Genomic DNA, 11,184 nt, shown 5'->3' on the forward strand with positions numbered 1-11,184 from the left:
GATAACAAAACCTAAATATTCTAAACTGTCACAGAAAAATTTACATTTGTTCTTGCTCACTGTGAACCCATTGTCTTCAAGTCTTTGACACACTAGTCTAAGTCTATGCATGTGTTCCTCATTGTTTTTACCTGTTACTAGAATGTCATCTAAAAATACAGTTACCCCCGGGATACCTTGTAATGTTCGTTCTATTATTCTCTGGAATATTCCCGGTGCTGAACTGATACCAAAACATAGGCGATTGTAAGCATACAATCCTTTGTGTGTGCTAATTGTACAATACGTTTGACTATCTACATCTAGTTTAAGCTGCTGATAAGCTGAAGATAAATCTATTTTAGAGAATTTTTTCTCCGTTTTGTAGGCTGGCAAATATTTCTTCAATTTTCGGTAACGGGTGTCGGTCTACCTCCAAGAAAGGATTTACAGTTATTTTATAATCCCCACAAATTCTTATTTTCCCATTAGCCTTAATAATTGGTACAATGGGAGTCCCCCATTCACTGGTATCTACTGGTGAAATAACGTTCTCCTTGTTCTAGTCTAGTCAGCTCGGCTTCTACTTTTTCTTTAAGTGTAAAAGGTAACGTCCTAGGTTTAAAGTATTTTGGTACTACATTTTCTTTTAACTTTAATTTAACTGGTGCACCCTTGAAACATCCCAACTTATCCGTAAATACATTTGGAAACTCATTGTACAGTAATTCTACTTGTTTGTTGTTGTTGACAACAGACGGATTGACAGATGTTTGTTTGTTTACCTCTACAGGTGTGTTGTGGCTTCCACTGACAGGCGTGCATGCGTCTGCCGCGCTGCCGCCTGCAGTTGGCACAACCCCCACCATGCTCGTGCGATCAGCTGACTGTACATTGTTTACATTACTAGGCACTCTAACTGTTAAATCTAATGCTTGCATCCAATCACGCCCTAACAAGGGATTAGCCCCATTAGCTACGATGTATAAAGCTAATTGTTTCTCTTTACCTTTATGTTTGTACATTGACCATAACCTTACCTAAAGGCCTGATCTTTTCATGTGTATATGAACTTAATACTAAGCTAGTTGGATACATGTTTATATTTCCTAACTTAGTCTTACAATCTTTTTCTGACATAACTGAAACACAAGCTCCACTATCGACTTCAAATACAATTTTCCTTACTTTCCACTAATAACTGTACCGTTATTGGCTCAATTTTATTAATCTTAGTTTCTATTTCTTTAACCGTAAATAGATTGGAAATGTCATACACATCGTCATTGTCTTTATGTTTCCAGTGATTATCTGAACCGGACTCTGCTGATTCTTTACTTTCCTCTACATAGTGCTGCCTACCTTTATAAACATATTGCTTTTTATCGCTGTAAAAACTGTTTCCCTTTAGCTGAAAGCTCCTTAGACCTATTTGTAAAAACATTTGGTTTGTTCTCATTAGGTTTGTTAACATAATTTTTCGATCTACAAACTCTTTCAAGGTGTCCCTTCTTTTTACAATGATTACACGTGTACTCACGAAACCGACATTGCGATGCTGTGTGTGATCCTCGCTTGCCGCAACAATAGCAGGTGATGTCTCCCAGCGCCTTCCCGCCGTCCGATGACCGTCTCGCTGCGATGCTCGCCGCCTGTGTCCTTTTCGGTATCGACCCGCTGCTCTGCATCCGGTGAATACGTCCTCCTGCAGTTGTCATCTGGGCCGCCCCCTTCTCAGCAAATTCCATTGCAGTAAGCTAGTTGCACGGCTTTTTCATAAGTGAGGTTCTCCTCCCCGAGAAGTCTTTTCTGTATCTGTTGGTCTCGCAGACCCGCGACTAATCTGTCCCTTAAGTAGTCTGGCAATTTATCACCAAATTCACAATACTTAGATAACTGTTTTAAATGCACAATATAATCGCTAACCGTTTCATGATCCAATTGAATTCCGCCTACTAAATTTAAATCTTTCCGTGATAAAAGAAGGCTTGGGATGCAGATGATTCGCTATAGTGTCCACAATTTCCTTGTACGACTTGTCAGACGGTTTGTCTGGTGTAATTAAGTCTTTCAGTAACGTATAGGTCCTTACACCCATAACTGTCAACAAAGTGCTTAGTTTCTTTGAATTATCGATATCATTACAATCAATAAAAAACTCAAATCTCTCTATATAAGACTGCCACGATTCTTCCGCACTATCAAAATAACCCATAGACCCGATAGTTGCCATTTTGTTTTCTTGTACACTCCGTAATAACTGTTTAAAATGTCCCCGGTAAAAATAATCGTCTAACGGCATTAATTGCAACGATTAAAATCAGCTTGTGCGCTGCTTACACCAAGAATAGTTTATATCGATCGGCGTACCTTACTACTCCCGACCGTTGGAATGTCCGGAATTTTGCACGTGTTCATTACGCTTGTTGCCCTTCCGCACTAAATCACTGTAATTCACTGTTGCAGTTGTTTTCCTCGTCGCCACTGTAATGTATGCGGGTCGACACTGTACTCTCTATGGGTCGGGAAGAATAATTAAACTACACATTTAGAGTAACATTGCTCTAGGACCGCTCGTAAAGGAACGGACGGGACGCGGAGGTTACATGACGGTGTCTGGTGGTGGACTCTGGGTGGACTGCTGGCTGGCCAGCTTGGACCGTTGGTTGTAGGGTAGTGGCGTGATGTGACGTCACAGGAGAGCAGCCTATGAGCATTCTTTATTCTTTTAGACCACATCGTATGTTACATCGCCTGACAATACATACTGCCAACATCACTGGTGCAGACATTAAATATCACTATGGATACCTACCAACTTAGTACTTCTCACACTAAATACACTACAATTTTTAATAAAGCCTTCTCTACCTAAAGGATACACAGACCCGGTGGCACAGTTGGAAATCCAATAAGACATGGCTCACTCTGGAGAACCGCAGATAATGTGATTGTGATTACGGCTGTGACGTCACTGTTTCCACTGCGGCCAATACTGTCACCTATATGATAGCATTATCATATTTTACTATTGAGAGCTTACTATCGAGCATTTGAATATTCACAAGCATAAATATATTCGTTGATATTGATCTAAACTTGGTCTCATTGATATATGGTGTACTTCACAAATTCCCTTTTCAGAATATTAAAGTGCTGTCCTCTTTCAAACAATTGATAAATGTTCATATTAGACAAATGAATAACAGAAAAATTAAGATATTATTCAGAGGGTTTGGCCTCAAAACAATTTTACACAAATTAATATCTTAATTAATAACAAAATTTGTCGTGAATTAAAGTATGTATTAAATATGCATACATATCACGATGTACATTACATCTTCATAATTTATTCTTCTATAATTAGTAATTTTAGACGAAATTTTAGTTTGATAACCGACCACGGATTATACTCTTCAAATAAGAAAAGTGCGAGCATGTATTAAGCAAAATGCACAAATTAACATTAATTCAAGGACTACTGGTCTACAAACCTACAAAATTTTATTTTTAAAATTTTGTTATGAAATACAAATTTACATATAAAAGTTTCAATAATGAAAACTCACTTTTAATTTATTTATTTTATAAAATTTCCCTACAACTAATAACTATAAGTAAGTTTTTCATTAATTCTTTCTAGCATAAATTGGGTTATGATGTCAAATACGACTTTAATTCATTCAGTAAGCAAAGCTACTAAAGTGATACATTAAAAGTACGTCAATACGACAATCTTACATGCCATAAAAATTTAATCCTTAACAAAAATCACATTTTTTCAGACACTATTCAAATTCAGATTTACCTTTCAGTAATAGTTTTGATTCAAGCATCATTTATTGATCGTTAAACCTTCTAGGAATAAATTAAATGGGATTTCTAATTAATTCACTTTGAACGTTGTTACACAGCTTCCACTGCGGAAAAATATGTATGAGGCCATGGGTATATGTTATTATATTATGTATTATATGTCTATTATTTAACACCCAGAATCTTATATGTTATTAAGTTCTTTTACTCCTATGAGTGCCCATATGCTGTGAAGGATATATTTTATTGTTATTTTATTTTCGTTTAACTAATCATCTTTGTCCTGAAAATTTAGAAAAAACTTATATTTTTTCTGTGGATTCATGAAACTGATTTCGATTATGGGTATTCATATGTATTACTCTAGTTTTTCATGAAATGACTTATTCAAATGACTGGTCGAATTACGCTTCCTAAAATTAATTTATAAAAACACAAGAAAATCAGACAAATAAACTTTCTATAAAACAAATCGTACAAATAATTTTTTTAAAGTTAAGAGATTGTGCAGGATATATTCACCAAAATCTCAGATAAAACTCATAAATATTATTTCGTTAAGAATGACTTCTTTCAGTCTTCAAACTTCCTTTGCCTTTATGCTTTTTAAAACATATGATTCTCTAGATTTACAAACTCACACATTAAATACTTTTAAAACGTAAACTAGACCTGAGAGAAAACCTTTTAACAAGAAAAGTAGGATAGAATATATATTGAGTTATTTGCTGCGAATCAACAGAAATTAAATCTTTTGGCATTAATTTTAATTACATTTTTACTCGTAATTGGTAAACAGTTGCAGGCAGTAGCTGAATTATTGTCACCGTCCAATTAATCCGTGTTAGTTTTATTGTACCGCTGCTAATAACATAATGTGGATTAAAGCAATGGCTGTACGAAATCGGCTAGCAGGTGTAACTGTTGTGTTGGTTGCAAAAGACTTAAAATTAAAAAAAGAGATTTTATAGTTTACACTATCTGTAGGGCATATGTTCCAATAATTACAGACTGAGAGATTATTTATACTAATTAGAAACTTTTTGGTGTCTTTTTTTCGTTTGATGTATTTTCACACACACATATATGTTAATTTTCTTATATATTTCTCTCAAATTATTTATATTTTTTAAAGCGACACTAAGATAAGTTTTGATTAAAATGACTTTAAATTTTATTACCTTGCTAAAGATATTCAATTTTAATAAACATATATTATTATTATTATTATTATTATTTAATACTAATTATTTAATAACTAACAGGGTTATTTGCATTTGGAACATAACTTGAGAAAAGCGATCTTTTGCATTTAGTTCAGACTGACAGGTTATTTATACTTTCGACGCCAACATCCGTTTGATCGCACAACCGGGTTCACACGAAAAAACTGCCGCAATAATGAATCATATATTTATGAAAAAACATTCGTAATTCCATTTACAACTTTTTAAAAGTTGGTTTGATGTTGTCTTAAATGTTTACATTTTTTTGAAGTAAGTAAGACAACCATTTTTAATTTTAGAGTTGTTACCACCACGTTTAACCTTGACATAGATTTTTGTTTTTATTTACAGTACTTTCCTTTAAAACTTAACGCTCAATATAAGACTTTTTGTAAATATATATTTAAAACTAATAATGTAATATATGCATGAATGTACGATCACTTAAAAATATTCCCGATAATTCAATGATTTTTGTGTGTGCATATTAATTTATTGGTATAAGTTAGTATGTTAGGTAAATTTATTTTTTCTGGTTAATTAAAACTTAATTATTAAATAGTTTATATTCATAAATGTTGGCACATTTTGTCATATAGATACCGAGATAAATTTGAACTTACGGGCTGGAATTTTTAATGTCCTCCTTAATTGTGTTGAACGGTTTATATTTGTACATAATCATTCCCCTGTGTCACTCATAATCCGTAGCGATTCTGATGAATTATTCCAATAAACTACAATAGGTTTCGGATCAACTAAAATTATCCCAATTGGATATTAGTAAATACTTGATTAATCCCTATTTGGCACTACAATGTATTAAAAACGATACAATACGGTGTAAAAATGCCTTTAAAACGATACACTACGGTGTTAAAATGCCTTTAAGAGATTTTTATAGTTCTTAAAGGTATTAAAATACGGGGGTTCAAGAAATAACTAGTATTCGTGATTTTATTATTTTTTAATCAAATAAACGAACATTTTGTAAATAAAACTAGGACTGATATCTTACTTTGTACAGTTCCACGTAATTACCATAAGTTAAACTCAGTAGCCCACTCAGTATTCAATCTCCGTCATGTATTTCAGACTATTTTTGGCGCTCCTCTTAAGTGTAGCAACAGTAGTTTGTGCAGCATACATAAGTGCAGCATTAGTTCCCGTAAACCAAATATTTACTTTTGTAGTGTCTTGCCGCAAAATGAAAACTAATACAGCAGAATGACTACAGTCAATGGATTAAAAGTCTACGTTGATGATCTAAACAGCTGGTTTCTCCTTAAACTTCATCATTAGGCTGAAGTTTTACTTTAGTAATCAAGTTTTTGTTATTGGCAGATATAATTAAGATCCGTTATTTGGAAATTTAGCATTTGTTTAATTGATAGTATATAGGCTGTATGGGGTATATATGACTGTTAAGATTTAGGCTCACATTCATCATGCTGTTATTTTTGTTTGTAATTTAAATAAATAAAATACAATTATACCAAATAACGCTGATGAAATTATTAATTTCTTGACGAATCTTAGACTGACACCTGATCTATACTAACTAGCTTGCAACACTAGAAAAGTGAGAAAACAATCTTTTAACGTCTATATGACTGTGTCATTTATATTAAGATGTTAATAAAACATTAAGTAAATTTACATGGTAAGATAAACAAAATTGTGTGATATAATTTTCCATAATGGCGATAAATAATTTAAGTGTAACCTAGTTGAAGTAAAGTTTGCATATGGAATAAAGAAAGTTTAAGCGAGTGTTGAAATTTAAACATAGTTGCGCAGATGTTGTTAGTACTTTTCCCCCCCCCCCCCACCCCCCCCCCATGTCCAAAACACCCATAGCATTGTCTCACTCTGATCATGTAGGGGTCTACCTTCATACAAACATAATTAAGGTACAAAAAACCTGGTAATTTTTCAGACTCGAAGGTTATTTTAACAAAATAATTGTTAGTGAGTTGGTCATTACCATTCACTCTACGTCTGATCCTTTCAGCCTGAATCTAAATACTTATACAGCCGCATGTGTATCTCACATCACTGGATGATGGATAGATTACAAATTCTAACATAGTGTCTAGAAGTGCTGGAAACTTGAAATTTGGCACGCAAGGTTACCTATCGCCGTATAACCAAAGGGAAAAGTCTGAAAACCGGGGAATTTTTAATTTTAAACCCCTCAAAAAAAATTAAAAACCGGTTGAAACTGGGTTTTAAAAACTGGTGTAGTTGTTTGACTTTCGAGCCGTCTAGCGACCTAAAACCAGTTGGTAGTAGCTCAAATCTAATTTTATTTAAGGGGTTTTAGCAAATCTTTTGATCTACAGAATGGGCAACTTATACTTCCCCGCATCTCTACGGTTCCACCCGAAACCATGCTCTCAAATTCGAAAAATTTTGTCAAATTTTGACGATTGTCGCTTGTAGATTTTTGTTTGAGGCTCTGTAGCGTCTAAAACCGTAGGTTGTAGCTCGGATCTGATGAACAATCGTTAGTGGGGTAATGGGATTGAAGTGCTCTACAAAAAAATGTCTAGCTAACTTTTTCGTCCTATCTCAGTGTGGTTAAGCGTCAAAACGCGGGAATGTTTTGAAATTTCCAGAGATTTTTTTGCTTAACATAAAGTTTCGAGCCTGATAGTGGTCGAACGGTTAGGTCGTCCTAGCTCAAATCTGATTGACCCATTCAAACTAGAAAATTGCGACAGATCTACAGAAAAGGTCCAGTGAACTTTATGCTCTACCTCTCGTGGTTCGGCCGAAAAACGTGATTATGTGAAATTTTTTTGTAATTTTTACGTGAAACTTTTGTTTTCGGGCTCGATAGCGGCGAAACCATTGGTCTGAGATCGAAATAAGGACAAGCGTTGGAGTTAGAAAAATGAGGTGATCTACAAAATTGTGCCAGTAACATTTTGCCCTATCCTCAACGGTTTGCGCCGCATAACGCGTTTTAAGTATTGATCTTCTTTAGTTTTACGTGATATTTTTTTAACTGCCCTGTGCCGCCTTTTGTCCTAAGCTCTGTACTGTCTAAATTATAGGTCGTAGCTTAAATCTGATGGCATTTAATCGAAAGACAAAATTAAATTTTCGGACAAGAAAGGTCCAGTCAACCTTGTTTTTTTTGATATCTCTAACGGTTTAGCCGCAAAAGGCCCTTATATTCTAAAACTTTGCGATTTAAATCTGGATTAAATTCGATAAAATAGTTATTCTTTTAACTCCAAGATTCCCTATTCTAATGCTCGGACATAAACTTTCCCTGAATACCGCTAATCCAGGTAACGAGTGAATATACCTCACATTTCAAACTTGGCTGAACGTTAGCTAAACGTCAATAGTAGATAGGGATATAGTGAATTTTTACTATTGTTCACTGACACAACTTCTTCTACAATAGGGCATGTTGTCCAATAAAACAACCCCCCTCAGATAACATTATCCCCCCCGGAAATTTCCTGGTGCTTTTATGACCAGTTAACTTTTAGGATAAACTAAAACACCCTGATGTCTTAACCCCCGGTAACATTAACCCCCTGAAATTTTCTGTTCTGCACCAGAAACACTCCTGAGTAAATTAAACCCTCTATAGTCTTAACCCCCCCGGTAACACTAACCCCCCCTGAATTTTCTTGTTTGACCAGATAACCTACCAGAGGAATTTAAACCCCATTATGTCTTAACCCCGGTAACATTAACCCCCCCCCTGAAATTTTCTTGTCTGACCAGAAAACCTTCTGAGTAAATTAAACCCTCTGTTGTCTTAACCCCCGGTAACACTAACCACCCCCGTTGAATTTTCTTGTTTGTCAGATAACCTCCTGAGGAAATTATACCCCTGAGGTCTTAAACCCCGAAGGGTAACATTATCACCACTGGGAATTTCCTGGCATGACTAGATTAACTCCTGAATGTTTACAGAACAAACACCCTCAAAAAAGCGGCCCAAGTGTCTTAACATTAATCCCCCTGGAATTACCAGGTATGACCAGATTACTCTTCTGAGTAAATCCAAAATCCCCTGATGACTTAAACCCCGGTAACATTAAACCCTCCCTAGAGAATTTCCTTGGCGATGACTAGATACACTCCTCGAGAATATTATACTCCCTAAGACAATTTTATAATACTGACTTAGGGTCGGTGTTTTATTATATTTTACACTAATACATATCACAATAGCTAACCAGTGCTGGATCTTCTTCAATGGTATGTCCTGGCTTAAACGAGAAGTCATAGCTGAAATCCACTGATAAAATCAAAATAAACAGATTCTAATTCTAATTCTCGAAACTAACCGCTGATCCCCGAATTTGCAAGCGTAAATTTTTTCGGTTCATCCTTGAATTTAAGGCACTTACATTTGGGGGCCAGGGGGCGTAGCCCCCAGCGAGCTGAAGGGCGAGTCCTAAATACTTATACAGTGCCGCAATGTGGAAATCCACTCACCTCACTCGAGATGTTACGCAACATCACCATCACTGATGGCAATTGTATACCAAATTCTAAACATTAGTTTTCTGAGAAAGTGCTGGGAATAACTTTGAAATTTGGCATGCAAGGTTACCTTTTCACAATGTTCGTGTAACCAACCAGGAAAAGTTCTTGTAAATAACCGGGGAATTTTTACTTTTAAACCCCTCAAATAAAAATTCCCCCGAAAAATCAGCTGCAAATTTCCCTTTTTTTTTTTTACCCCCCCTTTTTTTTTTTTTGGGGGCAGGCCTTTCTTGTTAAGCCCGATAGCGGGCGAAACCGTTGGTAGCTAGCTTTCGATCTAGAACGAAAAAATCGTTTAGTCCAGGAATGGAAGGTGGAACTACTCAAAAGAAAGGTCCATAGTTGGTGACTTCTTTTTGTTGAACCCTATCCTCGGTGTGGTTTTTAAGGCGACGCAAAACGCGGGCAATGATTTATGAACATTCCAGAGAATTTTTTTGCTTAAAATAAAGTTTTCGAGCCTGATAGTGTGAGCCGAGACGGGTAGGTCCCGTCAGTCTCAAATCTTATTGGACCCAGTCCAATATTAGCAAATTTAACGCAGCGAATCTACTAGTAAAGAGGTCCAGTTTTTTTTTTTGACTTTTATTTGGCTCTACCTCCAGTTGGTTCTGGCCCGAAAAAACGTGGATATATTGTGGTCAGATTTTTTTTGTTGAATTTTTACGTGAAACTTTTGTTTTCGGGCTCAGATAGTGGCTAAACTGTTGGTCGGAGGCTCAAAATAAGATAGACGAAACAGTATTGATTTTAGGAAATAAGATTTGAATGCCTACAAAAAAGGGTTGCCAGTATCCCTCCTTTTTGTTACTTCTATCTTGCCATTGGTTTTTGTGCCCCGTAAAAAATGCGATTTAAGTAGAGAAATTAATTATGAAATTTTGGCCTAAAAAATTTGTACCTTTCGGGCTCGATAGTCGGCCTTAAAAACGGTCTGGTTTCACGTAGCTCAAAACAAACGTTATCATTAGAAAGTTTAGGAAAATATGGCGTTGGATCTACAAAAAAGGTTAGACAGTAACATTTGTGACCCCTTATCTCTCAACGGTTTTGGCCCGCATGAACGCGCTATTTAAAGTAATTTATTTTTTTAGGATGATTTTACGTGAAATATGTTTTAAACTGCCCCCTAGAGTGCCAAGTCCGCTTTTAGTCCTAAGCCTCTGCTAGCTGCCTAAATTATAGGTCGTAGCTTTAAATACATGACTGGCAAATAATCGAAAGACAAAATTAAAAAATTTTACGACAAGGAAATGTGCAGTCACTTTTTAGTTCATACTCTCTAACGGGTTATCTTATAAGTACTTAATAACAGCCTGCCATGTGAAAACCCACTCACTCACTGCATCACTCACGTCACTTGATGGTAAGTATACAAATTCTAACATAGTTACTAGAAAGTGCTGGAAACCTTTGAAATTTGGCATGCCAGTGTACCTTTTGTCGTTGGTTAACCAACAGGAAAAGTCCTGAAAACCGGGACTTTTTTTACTTTTAAACCAGCCTCAAAAAAAATTCCTCGAAAAATCGCCGCATTCTTTTAAACCCTTGATCCAGGCCTTATTCTTGTAAGCCCGATAGCGGGCGGAACCCGTTTTTGGAGCTAAGCCTTCGATCTGAGCGAAAAATTCGGTTTAGG

The sequence above is a fragment of the Homalodisca vitripennis genome, chromosome 2, assembly GCF_021130785.1.
Source record: "Homalodisca vitripennis isolate AUS2020 chromosome 2, UT_GWSS_2.1, whole genome shotgun sequence".
In the NCBI taxonomy this organism is placed as follows: domain Eukaryota; kingdom Metazoa; phylum Arthropoda; class Insecta; order Hemiptera; family Cicadellidae; genus Homalodisca; species Homalodisca vitripennis.